The sequence below is a fragment of the Antechinus flavipes genome, chromosome 1 (genome assembly GCF_016432865.1).
Source record: "Antechinus flavipes isolate AdamAnt ecotype Samford, QLD, Australia chromosome 1, AdamAnt_v2, whole genome shotgun sequence".
Taxonomy (NCBI): Eukaryota; Metazoa; Chordata; class Mammalia; order Dasyuromorphia; family Dasyuridae; genus Antechinus; species Antechinus flavipes.
Window position 1 is genome coordinate 84,469,319 of NC_067398.1, and position 18,867 is coordinate 84,488,185.

Here is an 18,867-nt window from a genome sequence, read left to right on the forward strand (position 1 = left end):
CACTACACTGCATTGCTTCTCTATATTCAGCTTGCTTATATTTTATAATTTAACACTAATATATATGAATTATTCATTATTAATGCTGCAAAAATCTTGTCTTCTTGACCAAATTGTAAAGCTTCTTGATTGTGTGCTCTATCCGTTGTATCACTTAATTGCTCACAATCAAGTGCAAATCCAGCCTCTGACAGTTTCCTCCTGTGTCTGATGAGCTGGACAAGGATATGGCAAACGATTCCAATATTTTTGTCAAGAAAACGCCCCAAAGGAGACAACAAAGCTTGCAATGATTGTGTCTTGGATTTCTCTGGCTCAATGGAAACGTAATGCTATGGGGGAATGCAGAGTTCTTCCTATTTAGTCTCTCTGGCACAGGAATTGACAGGTCAGTACATCTTAGAGCTAGAATAGGATCTTCATGCATATTTAGGCCAACTTCTCACTTTACAAAAAACCAGAGGCTCAGAAAAAGCATCTTCTCCCATGTTTCTCCAGCAGAAATCTCATACTTTCCAAGATGGAATGATGCTTTCTATTAGTGCTCAGTAAGTGTTCCTTATTAGTTTGTGTTCTGAAGCCACCTTAATTTGGGCTTCCTTCCACAGACTGTCTAATTTGTTACCTTTTATCAAGGCTTTCTCTTGCACAAAAGCATTAAAATACGGATGACTTTCCAAGTTGACCTTTTGTTGTTTCTAGCTCCTTGTTTAGTTTGGAAGCAGTGGAGAAATAATTCCAATCTTTCCCCTGTTCTTGCTACCATTGTGCTATTTTCATGCCTCCAGTTTCCAATAGTAGCTGTGACCTTTTGGAATCTACTTTTCAGGTGTTTCTCCAAGATGGCTTGTCTATGTAACAAAAATATTACTATCAGGTCAGAAAACAAGAAATTGCAGTGGAATTCAAGAAAATGGTTAAGGCAAGAAAGCATTTCTTTTCCTGGGCCATCTTTAGCAACAAAGAAGAATTGTCAGATCCTAATAGATTTATATTGATAAACTTAGAATCCTTTTATACTGTTGGTAGGAGCAGTTGTCTCCTGACATATCTTATCTTCACTTCAAAGCATGACTAGCCCTATTTATTGGAATGTGTAATCCTTGTGACATTCATAAGTATAGAAGTAATAGTATATCAAGAGTCATCTGTTCTTTTTATTCTTTATTATTTAAGTTGGAGATTATCAAATCTTGATTTTTATGATCAGTGAGAGAAATCTTACAGGAATGGCATTTTCCTTATACTTGTAATAGCTCTGAAATCTGTTTTATGAGAAAAGTTAGCACTTACTAAATGTTCATAGACTTAATGTGGAAATCCAAACCACCTAGATTAAAAGAGAAGCTAGTGGTACAGCTTGAGACACCTATCACCAGTATAACACTGAGGCAGATTTACAGTAATGATGAAAGCTTTCAGGTCTGTAGATGTTTGCTTGGAGCCTTCTATTTCTTCCAAAAGCAAAAAAGCTAATTATTTGTAGAATTATCTTAGTGACAGTTTCAGTCTTCAGAAGTGGGGAGGCTCCTATAAAGAGAAATTTTTTTCTGCATGGGAGTCTCATTAATGAAGAAGTTGTTGCTAATGTGGAAACGATGGAACCTAGAGAAGGGACCCATTCCCTGGTGTTTCTGATAGAGGAAAGGAAATCCTGGCATAGATTTTGGAAACAGATTTCAAAGGGTTCAGAGAGAAAAATTGAATTTTATGGATTAAAATACTGCAAAATAAGGCAACCAGAAGATGCTTAAAAATAAATTCTAAAGACATAGATGAAAATTATTTCAATGATAAGAAAAAATGAATTTGTCTGAAGAAACCAGCGTGGAGGCCAAAAAAAAAAACTAAGCAGTAGGCTTATTAAATTTTTTAAAAATAAAGAGGAGGAAGAAAACAAGGAGAACATAAGAACATGGCACAGCCCTATTAAAACAGGATCTAGAATTCTAAATCTCAAAATTAGTTGAGCCTGGCCAAGGAAGTAAAGAACAAGAAAAAAGCCCAACAATTCTCCCTCTTCCCCCTTCATATTTGGAGAAAAAAGAAAGACCAAAGAAAGACTAGTACCATTGCTTGTTGAAAACGGAATGATAATATAATGGAATAATAATGATAATGGAGCAATCAGAATCGCACAATTTTTATTTCACTTCTCTTTCTGAGCCAAGAACAATGACTTTGATACTGGTAATAACAGAACACAAATGGTTAAAAGTATATAACTCAAAATAAAAAAGGAGATAGTTAAGAAAGCCTCCAGCTGCTCTAAATGAATTCATAGTCTTATGTTCCAGATTAAGTCCATCCCTATATGTAATAAAAGAACTTGTGGTAGGAATGATTGCTGAGCCCATTATCAGTGATATTTGAAAGAGTGTGAAAAATGGGAAAACTAAAATGGAAAAGACTGGAGAAGCGAATGTTCTGATTTTCATAAAAGGAAAAAAAAATAGATTCTGCATATTATGATGGTAGGTTTGAAGTTAAGATCAGACCTGCCATCATAATATGCACAGTTTTGTGTGTGTGTGTGTGTGTGTGTGTGTGTGTGTGTGTGAAAATTTATTATGAATTACTAAAGAGGTAGTTGGTGAACATCTGAAAAGAGAAGCGGTGAGTACAGAAAATCAGTGTGGTTTCATTAAGAATAGGTTGTGCGAGCCTAGTAACCCCATTTTTGTTTGTAATAGAATTATTATACTAGTAGATGAGGAGAATGTTGTGGAAATAGTTTGCTTGGATTTCAATAAAGCTTTTGACACAGTATCTCATAACTGTTCTTGGATGAAGCTGCTGAGATGTGGACTCAGAACTGATTGGATGCCTAAACCAAGAATAGCTATTTAATGGTGGTCTGTCAACAGGGCAGATATCAGTGACTTAGAGAAAGAAATACCATACTTGTCAGAATTGCAGATAACATCGATTCCTTCTGTTTGGTCCCAGAAGGCAGAAGTAGGAGTATTTTCTAGATATTTCCAGGAGACTGATTTGGGAGTATAATGTCATGAAAAACTTACTAACAATTAGGGTGTCCAAAAGTGGAATAGGCTGTCTGGTGGATTCTCCTTCTGTACTTTGGGTATTTTTGTTTTGTTTTGTTTTGAAGACAATCGGAGTTGACTAAAATAACACAGCTAATAACTGAAGCTGCATTTGAACTCAGGTCCTTCTGACTCCAAGACTGGTGCCACTCTTTTTTAGCTTGTCCCCTTTTTAAGATCTTTAAATAGAAATTGGACAATCATTTTTGGTTATTTATTTATCAGGGGATCTTTAAGTATATAGATTGGATTTAAGTGACTACTGAAGTTCCAACTCAGATGTGGTGAAAAATAGTTATTAAGCACCTACTATGTGTCAGGTGCTATAGTTTTAAAAAGCCAGTTGGTGAAGCAGTAGTGTAGCTAGTACTACTCTTCTACCTTTTTGTGTATGGGGTGGTTGCAGCTAAAAACAGTTGAAGACAAGAGTCTGGACTTTCAAGGATGTAGCAGATTTCCAATTTAGCCTAGTAAGCTGCTTAAAATGTGGCCAGAAGTTGTTTGTGCATCTTAGTTTGCAAAGTCTGTGGAGATTAGTAAGACTATGGAAAATGAGATTAAGTGATGACAGTGAATTTATCTCAGAGGAGTTTGCCAAAAAGCAAGTGCATACTGAGTCTATGAGTGCAAATTGCATTCTGGTGTGAGTTCCTTTTAAGATCTTCAGGTTTGGTACTACGTAGGCTATAGTGGGGCCATTTCTAGGAAAGAGAATTAATTGTTCTTACCCATGACAGAGTGAATGTCCAGTTTGACTGTGGTAACTGTCCTTTTCTTGCCAAATCTTATTCTAAATTTGCTTCATTCAGAGCAAGATTCAGAGATTACAAATGAGCTGTTGACAAATTCTTGTGGTAAAGATGAAACTATTAGCATGATCTCTTACTCTTGGGAAATCACAGTGTATCCAGTAAGTATTTGATGCAGTATTTGTACCCAGTATTACTGTATCACCTAGCTGTCTATTTAATCCCAATTGTCATCTCATTTTACAAGTGACAAAACAGAAGCAGAGTCCAAGTTGTAAAGATGTGATCCATGTCAGCTGCTTTGAAAACCAACCACCCTTAATAACACTTCATTTCTTTATTGTGGTTCCTCTAAGACCTGCTTTTACCTTTAGAAATGACCCACCAATATGAATTCCCATGTTTTAAATCATCTTAGAATTTCCTCTGATAGTTTCCAGCTCTGTTGATTCAGGTCTCTTATCCAAGGATCCTTTTGTTGCTGTCTTTTATCACGATACACACAGAAGGGCATGTTCTAGCATTGCTAGGAACCAAATACTCTTCTCTGCTCTGACTTTTAGTCTGTGTACCAGGAGGTGAGGAATTTATCTCTAAGGGGCTTGCCAAGAGCAAACCTGTAAAACAAGATGGAGGAGGGAAGTTAACAAACTTAAAAATGAATTGACATTTTAATAATTCATGTAAGAACTTGTAGATGACAAACTCCAACAAAGCCAGACAAATGTGAATTCTAAAATTATCTCTGATTTCCTCCCCTTCTGTCTTTGCCTCTTTGATTTTACTTCTCCTTAGGGCTTTTTCCTAATGTATGTGTAGGTAGTTGGAACATTTTCAGTAATAATGACCTTTAGATGAAATACAAGACTAATCTTGAAAAGCCTAAAAAAAAAAAATTTGGTTCCTTTTTATTTTCTCAGCTGTATTTGATTTTTAAAAAATATTTAATTTTATTTTAAATTACATGTGTCAAAACAATTTTTAACATTTGGATTTTTTAAAATTTGGAGTTCCAAATTCTCTCCCTTCCTCTGTTCCTTGCCCTCTGTTGAGAAAGCAAGCAATTTGATAAAGGTTTTACAGTCATGCAAAACATAATTTCCATATTAGCCATATTATAAAAGAAAACAGACCAAAAAAACCCAAGAAAGTTTTAAAAATGCTTTAATCTGTACTTGGGCTCCATCAATCTCTCATTGAAGATAGATAGCATTTTTCATCTTAAATCCTTTAGAATTGTCTTGGATTATTGCGTTGCTGAGATTAACTAGGTTTTTCATGTTTGATCATCCTTATTATGTTGTTATTACTATGGATAAAGTTTTCCTGGTTCTGTTCACTTCACTTTGCATCAGTCCATGTATATCTTCCCAGGTTTTTCTGAAGGCTTGTCACTTAAAGCACAATAATATTTCAATCACAATCACAACTTCTTCAGCCATTTCTCAACTGATGGGTGGACATTCTCTCAGCTTCCAATACTTTGTCATTACAAAAAGGGCTGCTATAAGTCCTTTTCTCCCCATCCCCTTTCTAAAAAACAAAACAACAAAAAAAACATCTCTTTAGGCTACAGACCTAGTAGTGGTGTGGCCTCCACCTCCAACATTTATCCATTTTCCTTTCCTGTCATATTAGCCAATCTGATAGGTATGGGGTGTTACCTTAGAGTTGTTTTTTTTTTTTTTTTTTAATTTTAAATTTTATTTTATTTAATAATAACTTTGTATTGACAGAATCCATGCCAGGATAATTTTTTTTACAACATTATCCTTTGCACTCGCTTATGTTTCGTTTTTTCCCCTCCCTCCCTCCACCCCCCCGCCCAAGATGGCAAGAAGTCCTATATATGTTAAATATGTTGCAGTATATCCTAGATACAATACATATTTGCAGAACTGAACAGTTCTCCCGCTGCACAGGGAGAATTGGATTCAGAAGGTAAAAATAACTCTGGAAGAAAATCAAAAATGCAAATAGTTCACATTCATTTCCCAGTGTTCCTTCTTTGGGTGTAGCTGTTTCTGTCCATCATTTATCCATTGAAATTCAGTTAGGTCTCTTTGTCATAGAAATCCACTTCCATCAGAATACATCCTCATACAATATCGTTGTCGAAGTGTATAATGATCTCCTGGTTCTGCTCATCTCACTTAGCATCAGTCCATGTAGGTCTCTCCAAGCCTCTCTGTATTCATCCTGCTGGTCATTCCTTACAGAGCAATAATATTCCATAACATTCATATACCACAATTTACCCAGCCATTCTCCAATTGATGGGCATCCATTCATTTTCCAGTTTCTAGCCACTACAAACAGGCTGCTACAAACATTTTGGCACATACAGGTCCCTTTCCCTTTTTTAGTATCTCTTTGGGGTATAAGCCCAATAGAAACACTGCTGGATCAAAGGGTATGCACAGTTTGATAACTTTTTGGGCATAATTCCAGATTGCTCTCCAGAATGGCTGGATTTGTTCACAACTCCACCAACAATGCATCAGTGTCCCCGTTTTCCCGCATCCCCTCCAACATTCATCATTATTTTTTCCTGTCATCTTAGCCAATCTGACAGGTGTGTAGTGATATCTCAGAGTTGTCTTAATTTGCATTTCTCTGATCAATAGTGATTTGGAACACTCTTTCATGTGAGTTGTAATAGTTTCAATTTCTTCATCTGAAAATTGTCTGTTCATATCCTTTGACCATTTATCAATTGGAGAATGGCTTGAGTTTTTATAAATTTGAGTCAGTTCTCTATATATTTTGGAAATGAGGCCTTTATCAGAACCTTTAATTGTAAAGATGTTTTCCCAGTTTGTTGCTTCCCTACTAATCTTGTTTGCATTCGTTCTGTTTGTACAAAGGCTTTTTAATTTGATATAATCAAAATTTTCTATTTTGTGATCAGTAATGGTCTCTAGTTCATCTTTGGTCACAAATTTCTTTCTCCTCCACAAGTCTGAGAGATAAACTATCCTATGTTCCTCTAATTTATTTATAATCTCGTTCTTTATGCCTAGGTCATGGACCCATTTTGATCTTATCTTGGTATATGGTGTTAAGTGTGGGTCCTTGCCTAATTTCTGCCATACTAATTTCCAGTTATCCCAGCAGTTTTTATCAAATAATGAAATCTTATCCCAAAAGTTAGAATCTTTGGGTTTGTCAAACACTAGATTGCTATAGTTGACTATTCTGTCTTGTGAACCTAACCTTTTCCACTGATCAACTAATCTATTTCTTAGCCAATACCAAATGGTTTTGGTGACTGCTGCTTTATAATATAATTTTAGATCAGGTACAGCTAGACCACCTTCATTTGATTTTTTTTTCATTAATTCCCTTGAGATTCTCGACTTTTTATTGTTCCATATGAATTTTGTTGTTATTTTTTCTAAATCATTAAAATATTTTCTTGGAAGTCTGATTGGTATAGCACTAAATAAATAGATTAGTTTAGGGAGTATTGTCATCTTTATTATATTCGCTTGGCCTATCCAAGAGCACTTATTATTTTTCCAATTATTTAAGTCTGACTTTATTTGTGTGGAAACTTTTTTGTAATTTTGCTCAAATAATTCCTGACTTTCCTTTGGTAGGTAGATTCCCAAATATTTTATGCTATCAACAGTTATTTTGAATGGAATTTCTCTTTGTATCTCTTGCTCTTGGATTTTGTTGGTGGTGTATAAGAATGCTGAGGATTTATGGGGATTTATTTTGTATCCTGCTACTTTGCTAAAATTATGAATTATTTCTAATAGCTTTTTAGTAGAATCTCTGGGGTTTTCTAGGTATACCATCATATCATCTGCAAAAAGTGATAGTTTGGTTTCCTCATTGCCTACTCTAATTCCTTTAATCTCTTTCTCGACTCTTATTGCAGAGGCTAGTGTTTCTAATACAATATTGAATAATAATGGTGATAGTGGGCAACCTTGCTTCACTCCAGATCTTACTGGGAAAGATTCCAGTTTTTCCCCATTGCATATGATGCTTACTGAAGGTTTTAAATATATGCTCCTAACTATTTTAAGGAAAAGTCCTTTTATTCCTATGCTCTCAAGTGTTTTTATTAGGAATGGCTGTTGGATTTTATCAAATGCTTTTTCTGCATCTATTGAGATGATCATATGGTTTTTGTTTGGTTGGTTGTTGATATAGTCAATTATGTTAATAGTTTTCCTAATATTGAACCAGCCCTGCATTCCTGGTATAAATCCTACTTGGTCATAGTGTATTATCCTGGGGATGATTTTCTGTAATCTTTTTGCTAATATTTTATTTAAGATTTTAGCATCAATATTCATTAGGGAGATTGGTCTATAATTTTCTTTCTCTGTTTTCAGCCTACCTGGTTTAGGTATCAGTACCATATCTGTGTAATAAAAGGAGTTTGGTAGGACTCCTTCAATCCCTACTTTTTCAAATAGTTTATTTAGCATTGGAGTTAATTGATCTTTAAATGTTTGATAGAATTCAGATGTAAATCCATCTGGTCCTGGGGATTTTTTCTTAGGGAGTTGATTGATAGTTTGTTCTATTTCTTTTTCTGAGATAGGAGTGTTTAGGATATTTACTTCTTCCTCTGTTAGTTTGGGCAAGCTATATTTTTGGAGGTATTCTTCTATTTCATTTAAGTTGTCGAATTTATTGGCATAAAGTTGGGCAAAGTAACTCCTAATTATTGCTCTAATTTCCTCTTCGTTAGTGGTGAGTTCTCCCTTTTCATTTTTAAGACTAACAATTTGATTTTCCTCTTTCCTTTTTTTAATCAGATTTACTAAGGGTTTGTCTATTTTGTTGGTTTTTTCATAGAACCAACTCTTAGTTTTATTAATTAATTCAATAGTTTTTTTACTTTCAATTTTATTGATCTCTCCTTTTATTTTTTGAATTTCAAGTTTAGTGTTTGACTGGGGGTTTTTAATTTGTTCCTTTTCTAGCATTTTTAGTTGCAAGCCCAATTCATTGACCTTCTCTTTCTCTATTTTATACAAATAGGCCTCTAGAGATAGGAGATTTCCCCTTATTACCGCTTTGGCTGCATCCCATACATTTTGGTATGATGTCTCATTATTATCGTTTTCTTGGGTGAAGTTATTAATTATGTCTATAATTTGCTGTTTCACCCAATCATTCTTTAGTATGAGATTATTTAGTTTCCAATTATTTTTTGGTCTACTTTCCCGTGGCTTTTTATTGAATGTAATTTTCAATGCATCGTGGTCTGAAAAGGATGCATTCACTATTTCTGCCTTACTGCATTTGAGTTTGAGGTTTTTATGCCCTAATATATGGTCTATTTTTGTATAAGTTCCATGAACTGCTGAAAAGAAGGTGTACTCCTTTCTGTCCCCATTACATTTTCTCCAGAGATCTATCATATCTAATTTTTCTAGTATTCTATTTATCTCTTTGACTTCTTTCTTATTTATTTTGTGGTTTGATTTATCTAATTCTGAGAGTGCAAGGTTGAGATCTCCCACTATTATAGTTTTACTGTCTATTTCTTCTTGCAGCTCTCTTAATTTCTCTTTTAAGAATTTAGATGCTACCCCACTTGGTGCATATATGTTTAATATAGATACTGCTTCATTATTCATTCTACCCTTTAGCAAGATATAGTGCCCTTCCTTATCTCTTTTGATTAGATCAATTTTTGCTTTAGCTTGATCTGAGATCAGGATGGCAACCCCCGCTTTTTTGACTTCACCTGAAGCATAGTAGATTTTGCTCCAACCTTTTACCTTTAACCTGCATGTATCACCCCGCTTCAGGTGTGTTTCCTGTAAACAACATATTGTAGGATTCTGGCTTTTAATCCATTCTGCTAACCGCTTTCTCTTTATAGAGGAGTTTACCCCGTTCACATTTATGGTTAAAATGACCAATTCTTATTACTTGCCATCTTGTTAACCCCGGTTTATGCTTTTCTCCCTTCTTACTCCTTTACCCCCCTTCCCAGTATTAAGCTTGTGAGCACCACTTGCTTCTCACAGCCCTCCCTTTTTTAGTATACCTCCCCCCCCTTAGAGTTTCTCCCCCTAACTTACCCCTTTCCCTCCCAGTTTCTGTATTCCCTTCCACTTAGCTTATTCCTTCCCTTTTCACTTTTCCCTTCTCACTTTTCAATGAGGTGGGAGAAGTTTCACATAGATTGAATATGTCTAAAATTTTTCTCTTAATGCCAATTGTGAAAGCAGTAAAATACTCACTATATTCATCCCTCTCCATTCTTTCTCTCAGATATATAATAGGTTTTCTTTGCCTCTTCATGAAATGTAGTACCCCCACTTTCCCCTTTTTCTGGTACAATGTCCTTTCCATATCTAGTTTCTAGAACAAGGTATACATGTATTCTTTATACATCTTTATAGCCGAAATATAGTTCCCAAGATTAATCTTTACCTTTTTAGATTTCTCTTGAGTTCTGTACTTGTAGATCAAATTTTTTGTTAAGTTCTGGCTTTTTCATCAAAAATAGGTGAAATTCGCTTACTTCATTGAATGTCCATCTTCTTCCCTGGAAAAAGATGCTCATTCTCGCTGGGTAAGTTATTTTTGGTTGCATACCAAGTTCCTTAGCCTTTTGGAATATCATATTCCAGGCCCTTCGATCTTTTAATGTGGATGCTGCCAGATCCTGGGTGATCCTTATTGTGGCTCCTTGATACTTGAATTGGGTTTTTCTAGCCGCTTGCAATATTTTTTTCCTTCGCCTGAGGGTTCTGGCATTTGGCCACTATATTTCTTGGTGTTTTGATTTTAGGATCCCTTTCAGTGGGTGATCGATGAATCCTTTCAATGTCTATTTTACCCTCTGTTTCTATGACTTCTGGGCAGTTCTCTTTGATAATTTCCTGGAAAATAGTGTCCAGGCTCTTTTTTTCATCATACTTTTCTGGGAGTCCGATGATTCTCAGGTTGTCTCTCCTGGATCTGTTTTCCAGGTCTCTTGTCTTTCCCAGAAGGTATTTCACATTCTTTTCCATTGTTTGATTTTTTTGGATTTGCTTGACTGATTCTTCTTGTCTCCTCGAGTCATTCAATTCCATTTGTTCGACCCTGATTTTCAGTGAAGTATTTTCTTCACTCACTTTTTTAAGATCTTTTTCTAATTGTCCAATTGAGTTCTTTTGTTCTGTGGAATTTTTTTCCATTTCGCCAATTTTGTTTTTTAGAGAGCTGTTTTCTGTTTCCAGTTCACCAATCCTATTTTTCAAGGATTTGATTTCTTTATCCACTCTCTCTTTAACTGAGTGGGATGACTTCTCCAGACTCTTTTGCCAAACCTCCTTCTCCTTTTGCAAAGCCTCACTCTCCTTTTCCCATTTTTCTTCTAGCTCCCTTGTGAGAGTCTTTTTAATTTCCTCCATGAGATTCATCTGTGCTGAGGAACAGATGATCTCCTCCTTTGGGGATTCACCTGGGGACTGTTTGTTTTTAGTCTCCTCAGGATTTGGAGTCTGCTCTTTATCTGTGTAGAAGCTGTCAAGGGTTAAAGTCTTTTTCAGTTTCTTGCTCATTCTGTCTAATAATCAAAGACAAACTATCAAAGAAACAGAAGAAAAACAAACCCTTGAATGGAGGCTGCTTTCTTTGGGGGAGGGGCTGGGTGGTGTTACGGAGCTTTTTCTACAGACTATGGGCAGTAGTGAGGCCCTAACAGGACAGCGATGGCTGTGCTGCACCCGTGCTCTGAGATCCGAGAGCCTGCTGAGACACTTTCGGGGAGGGGTGGCCAGGTCCCGAGAGACTCCAGCTGTTTGGGGTTGTATTCTTCACCCCCGGGGTTTTTAGCTTCTCTGCTGTGCTGCTGACTTGCTGCCGGAGCAAAGTATCCAGTCCTGTAGCAAAGCTCTCCACGCAGAGACGGCTGCGATCACGCCCCACCCCCTCTCCGCTCTGCTGGGCTCTGAGCTGCTTTCTGTGCTCTCGCTGCAGCTGCTGCCGCAGACTGCTTCCGATCTAATAACCGTCCCCGCCCTCACGCAAAAACAGACCTTTCTTAACGAGTCTCAAGGATGGTTTCTCTTGGTAAGTAATTATGTTTTTTTTTTTTTTTTTTTTTTTTTTAGTCGAGCATTAATTCAGAGGCATGAAATGAAATGGATAGTGAGAGAAAAGCACGGAGGTTACATAGCAGTGTGCCTCCTCTCCACCATCTTGGCCAGAAGTCACCTTAGAGTTGTTTTAATTGGCATTTTTCTGATCAGTAGTGAATTAGAACATTTTTTATGTGATACTGATAGCTTTGATTTCTTGATTTGAAGACTGCCTGTTCATATTTTTGACCATGTTTCAATTGACTTATTCTTAAAATTTTAACAAATTCTTACAAATGCTTACTCAATTCTTTGTATATTAGAGAAATGAGGTTTTCATCAGAGAAACTTAATGTGAAAAATTTTCCCCAGTTTTCTGCTTTTCTTTCTAATTTTGGCTATATTGGCTTTTCTAAATTTAATATAATCAGTTATCCATTTTACTCATAATATTTATTTGAGCATAAATCTTCATACATCTCACTAGTAAACTATTCCATGTTCCCCTAATTTACTTAAAATATACCCTTTATATGTAAATCATTTTTCCAGTTTTGACTTTATCTTGATATCCATTGGGAAATGTTGGTTTATACCTAGTTTCTGCCAAACTGCTTTCCAGTTATCCTCAGAGATTTTGTCCTCTATTTTCCCTGTTTGTGCTGATGCTGCTCCTCCTCTGTCATCTTCCCTCAGAAATCCATCATAGTTGATCATCATATAATCTTGTTGTTACTGTATATAGTGATCTTTTGGTTCTGTTCACTTCCCTTAGCATCAGTTCATGTAAGTTTTTTGCCGGATCAATTTTTAAGGTTTTTTCCAATATTTCACTTTTTTTTTTTTTTCATTCTTTGGACTTTGTTTCATGATTATTTGATATTTTGTTTTATTGTTTCTTGATGTCTCATTTAGTTATTGGTTTCCACTTGCCCAGTTCTGATTTTTAGATTTTTTTCTTCATTGAGCTTAGTATCTCCATTTCCATTTGGCCTGTTCTATTTTTTAAGGAATTTTTTTCTTCAGTTTTTCCCATTTGGCCAATTCTGAATTTTTGTGCATCTTTTACCATTTGCTCTATTATAGTTTTTAAGGGGTGATTTTCTTAAATATTTTTTGCCCTCTTTTACCAAACTTTTGGTTCTTTTTTCATTATTTCCTTGCATCACTTTCATTTCTTTTCCGAAAATTTTCCTCTGCCTCTCTTATTTGATGTTTAAAATCCTTTTTTAGCTCTTTCAGGAAATTTTTTTTTTGAGCCTAATTCATATTTTTCTTTGAGGTTTTGTATGTAGCTATTTTGGTATTGCTGTTGTCTTATGGGTTTGTGTTTTAATTCTCCTTGTCATTATAGTAACTTTCTATAGTCATGTTCTTTTTTGTTTTGTTTGTTCATTTTTCCATCCCATTTATTGATTTTTAACTTTTATGTTCAAGTTAAGCTCGACTCCCAGGGGCTGTTTTATTTCTGTGTGCGATTTAGTAATTTCTGAACATATCTCTATTAGCACCCTTCCCGTCTCCCTTTCCCCTCCTCCTTCCACCCTCCCCCCACAGAGTATTATGGATGGAGAAGGCCCTAAGAAGTAAAAAGGCTCCTAAGAAGTAAAGGTGGCATCTGGGCTGAGATTTAAATAAAGCCAGGGATCTGAGAGAAAGGGGGGGAGGGGCAGTGTAGCTGGGGGCTGAGGTATGTGCAAAAGGCCCAGATCTGGGAGATGGGATGATTGATACAGATAACAGCCAGGAAGTGTAGTGAGAGCATGGGTTGTAGGAGGGGTGAGTATGATACTTATTGGAACCATCCCTGAAATGGGCCATGCCAACCATGCATATGCTTGGCTTCCTTCTTCACAGAGAGAATTGTTAAAAGCATATCATATCAAGAAGAATCTGGGGGTTTCATGAAACTACATTTGGGAGCTCTTTGACATAGTGGCAAATTTTTTTTTATTATTGTGGTGTAGAACTTAAAGTCTAGACTGCAGTTCTTTGTCTGATTCACTCTTCTTTCCCAAATCTCTTAATGGAAGCTCCTGAAAAGTGGCTCAGTATAGGGCATTTGTGATGGGGGATTTCCTCCCTTTAGTTTCAGTTTTGGCAGGGATCCTAGGAAAATTCCTTCCTAAAGAATGATAGTATATATGATATTGTTGAGTTCAAGTAAAAAAGAAGAAATTACATTCAACTTTAAACTTATCCTTGTGTTCCTTAATTTTGTTGTAGGTCAGTCTTGGGACTAGATATTCTCTATTCCTAATTTGCCGAAAACATTAACTTTTGCCCCATTTCAGTAGTTAGTCAATTTTCTTTTATCTATTTTCACCCCCAATTTCAAGAACTCAATTTGTAGTAAATTAACTTTCTTTGTGACCCCACCCCATCCCTATTGGTGCACTGTAGAACATTTTTAGGCATGTATTAAATGGAATGAGTATAAAAAATTGCATCAGAATAGCTTTTTAGAAATTATTCCAAAGTTGTGCATGTGCTTTTGATCCAGAGATTTCATTATTAGATTGATATCCCAGTCAGTGAGAAAATGAAAAGGCTCATCTGCACCAACATTTATATATAGCAACACTTTTGTAATAGCCAAGATTGAGAAATAGTAGATATCTGTCAAGTAGGGAATGGCTAAACAAGTGATAAATAGTGAAATATTACTGGTGTAAGGAAATGAACATAATGAATACAGAGAGGCATGGGAAGATTTGTTTGAGCAGATGCAAAGTGAAGTAACCAGAACCACGAAAATACCATATACGATAACTTGAACAACGTAAATGGAAAGAACAATAACAAAACATTTGAACAAAATCCTATTAAATTGTTGTGATCCAAAGGAATTCAATTATTGAAGAAAACATCTGGAAAAACTGGAAGCAGTCGGGTAGAAGCTTCAGATGGATACATGAGTTAAAGATAAAGAATCATGTTACGAACAGGAAGAAAGGAAATATCTTGTGATTAGGAAAAGTGTTTATAACCAATCATGGAATAGACAGGATCACAGAAAATAAAATGGACACTTGATTACATAGAATTTAAAAAGTTTTTGCATAAACAATGAAGTTAAAAGGAAAATAGTTAACTGGGAAATAGTCTTGACAGCAAGTCTTTCTGATAAAGATCTTATAATAATTAAGATGTAAGGAAGTAATACAAATTTATAAAAATGAGTCATTTCCCAATAGAAAGTCAAAGATACGTCTTAAAATGTAAGAAAGAAATCCAACAATAATATGAAAAAATGCTCAATATTATTAACCATCTCTCAGGTTCTGCTTCATACCCAATCTTATGTTGAGAATGTTGACCAGAAGAAAAAAATGACCATTGTTAGAATGGTTATGACGAAATAGGTACACTGATGCACTGTTGATGGAGTTTGGTCTAGCTGTTCAGGAAAGCACTTTGGAACACTGCCCAAAATATCATACCCATGAAATATCCATTGAGATACCATCACTGGCTTGATACCCCCAAAAGATTAGAGAATAAAAGGACCTTTGTGTATAAAAATATTTATAGCAGTGCTCTTTATTATAGCAAAGAACTTGAAGTAAAAGATGCCCAGAGACAACAACTTTGAAAACCTTAAGAACTGTGATGAATGACAAGCTACAATTCCAAAGACTGAATGATGAAGCTTGCTAACTAACTCTTAACAGGTTCATAGACTCAATGGACTTCCAGAATCAGACAAACATTTTTGGACAAAAGCGAATATAGGAATTTGTTTTGCTTGACTGAATTTTTTTTAGTTTGGATAAGACAAAAGAAAGCTAGAGTTATTCCCCCAAAAAAGAAAGGAAAGAAAACCAAGGGTCATTGAAACATGTTTCTGAAATGCACAGAAGAGAAACCAGAAAGGAGTTATAGACAAGCAGGATAGCTTTTAAAAGTTACATGGCGAATTTACTACATCTTTATAATTATATGTATTTGTGTGTGGGTGTGGGTGTTGCTTTAGTTTTTTTTTGAACTTTTCCCCTTTTTTTCCTTTTATTTTCTAGAAAGAGCTAGGGAGAAAATGGGAAATGTAGGTGATAAAAATAGCTATAAATAAAATTTTATTTAAAAAGAAACAAAAATTTCTTGTAGTAGCTCCTAGCAAAGGATTTATTTTTAGCTATGAGGCATAACATTTCAAAGGGAAAAAATGTTGGTGATGAAATGACTTATTTTAGGGTATTCTAGTCCCTATTCGTCTGCTAGTTTATAGGGATTCTTGGATAAAATACTAAATGACTCTTAGATGCAGATTCTTTTTGCTTCTATTGAACTATGTTCTTTTGGCTAATTGGGAAGATAATTCTATTGATGTACTACTTACTTGGCCAGTAGTCTTGTACTGTTGAGGAAACTTATTTTTATTATATTTTTTTTGATAGCTGTTTCATGATGCTTGTCTCTCATGCCTCCTATGTATGTTCGGTGACAAAGAAAAAAGATATCTTGGCTACTCTGCATATGTGCCAATGCCCAAGTGATTTTTCTGCTGGAATTTCTTCTACTTATGAAACAAATTAAAATATAGAATGGCCCTCAGGGCTCTGTGTCCAATTCATTTAAAGAATCTGACTTCAGTGAAAAGGAATCTCCTCACATAGTATATGATATACAAAAGAAGCCATTTCATATGTGGTTCATTTCTCCAGGTGTGTTACCTCTTTGCTTCACTCAGCTTTGTGTGTGTGTATGTATGTGTGTGTGTGCGTGCGTGTGTGCTTGCGTGTGCGTGCGTGTGCGTGTGTATATGTGTGTGTGTGTGTGTGTGTGTGTGTGTGTGTGTGTGTATCTTTTAGTTATTGCTTTCCTCCATTAAAAAATAAAATAAAACAGGTACATTAGATCACTTGTGACTCCTTGTGGCCAGCTGTAAAAATTATGAATTCTCTTTTAAGGAGGAATACAGTTAAGTTGATTGAGTAAAAAATACTGTGTTAAATTGCTAATTAAATTTTTATTGAATGACTTCAAATGAATTTTACTCTTTTCTCTCTTGATCTTTTTAGTCTAACAGGATAATTTGAACTACATTACTACAAAAGGACTGGGGGTGGGTTATAAATTTTCATTGATTAGGGTTTGAGATTCTAGTTCCAATTTACCAGAGAACAGTGAATCATCCATAATTGCATACCATGATTAAATTAGAAGGCAGCTAGGTAGTACAATGTACTGAGTATTGCATTTGGTGCCAGGAAGATCCAGTGTCTAAAAGAGACAATAGCTGTAGGATGGTGGACAAGTCACTTAAATTCTTTCAGACTTAGTTTTCTTTTTTGTAAAATGAAAATAATAATAGCACCTCCTATTAGCTAAATTGTTATAAGGATCAAATGAGATAGTATGTGTAATGTGCTTTTTAAATCTTAAAGAAGTACATAAATATCAATTTTAAAAAATTAAGCCTAACTATTCCAGTGTTGTAACCTCTTAAATGTTAGTATTGAGGTCATTTAATTCAGCCTTCATAAACCTTACAGAAAGCTGTTACAATTTCTGACAATATAGCCTCTATTGGGGAATTCAATATCTAAAAAAGTCAGTAAATCTTAAGTTTGAAAAACTCTCGTTTTACTTGATTGTGATTTTTTTTTTTTTTAATTAGACTGTTGCTTGGATTTCCAGCTGCTAGTCCTTGTTTTACCCTCTAGCACCATGTAGAATAAATTCTGTTCCCTCTTCCAGGTCATAACTAAGACTTCTATTTTCTAGACCATAGCCAACCTCATGAACTCCTTTTAGATTCTCTTTAATATGATGAATTTCTCCCAAGGATCCTATTGCTTGTATTGTAACCTCTATTGTTGGTTAAACTAAAGCCAAAGTATCAGTTAAGCTTTTTTAGTTATTCAATTTTCAGAGACATTAAACAGGTGGAACTGTGAAAGGGCTCTAATTGATTTCAGTTTAGAATTATTCTAGAAATGGGACTAAATGATCCATACCACTTGACTCAGTAATCTCAAGGAAGTCAGTCAGAAGCAGATGTCCAATGAAATAACCTTAGTATTATTTGTAGTAGAAAAGAATTTTGAGGAAGGGTGCCCATTGATGGGAAATGACTGAAGAAGAAAAAAAATCCTGATGGTGTGTGAATGGTGGAATACTGTTGTATAGAAAGAACAGAAACATGGAAATATTTGTATGAACTGATTCAGAATGAAATAAACAGGACCAAAGAACACTATTACAGAGTTGCTAAAACATTGTAAATAAAAGATCACTCTAAGGCACTATAACTCCTGAGTTTGAAAACTATAATTCTAAAAAGCCAGTGAAGTTAACAGCACCTTCTTTAGTGCTTCTCTGCTTGCCTTGCAGCAGAGGGAGGACCTTGAAACAAAAATACATGTTCAGACCTGTGTGGAGGGTGTGTGGGGGGTGGAGGGGAAGAAGAGAAGGAGGAGAGGATTCACTGAGGGGGAGAAGCAAAAATGATGTGAAAAAATATTTATGAAATTAAAAACATAAAGCAATGAAGATCCTAGGGAGAACAACTAATAAAACAAATATCCTTCCTCATGGGCTTAGTCAAGAGACTACCAATACTAATAATTAACAATTATTTTATATTATTATTTCCAATAATAATAAAACAGTTAATATTTATATGGCATCTACTCTACTATGTGAAGGGCTTAACAAATAGCTCATTTGATACTTATTACCTTGCAGGCTCAGTGGGTGCTCACAAAATTGTTATTTCTATTTTACAATTGAGAAAACTGAGGCAGAGAAGCTAAGTGAAACTGGATTTGAACTTGGGTTGTCCTAAGTTCAGGTCCAGTGGTCTTTTGACCAAATGATATTTTTAAAAATTGCTTTTCTTTGCCACAAGGCAAAGTTGATGTGATATGGGCTGTTAATCAGGTAGAAGATATCTATATTTTTTAAAGTAAACTAAATTAACAGAAAAGATCAAAAACACCCAGTGTCTTGACACAGAAGGTGCTTAATAATTTTGAATTTAGCCTATTAAAATTTGATACCCCATTCAGGTTTGAA

The 18,867-nt window shown here is 35.2% G+C and overlaps 1 protein-coding gene across 7 annotated transcripts in view; it reads left to right on the plus strand.

Moving 5' to 3' along the window:
* Positions 1-18,867, plus strand: part of IP6K1 (inositol hexakisphosphate kinase 1) — a 64,058-nt gene that overhangs the window by 29,737 nt on the left and 15,454 nt on the right. Inside the window, exon 1 of one of the 7 annotated variants that reach the window (XM_051986455.1) lies at positions 16,294-16,511. The exons of the other annotated variants lie outside the window; for them this stretch is intronic. The gene's annotated coding sequence lies outside the window, so the exon portion shown is untranslated. Of the gene's footprint in view, positions 1-16,293; positions 16,512-18,867 lie in introns of those variants that run through there. 7 annotated transcript variants of the gene reach the window in all.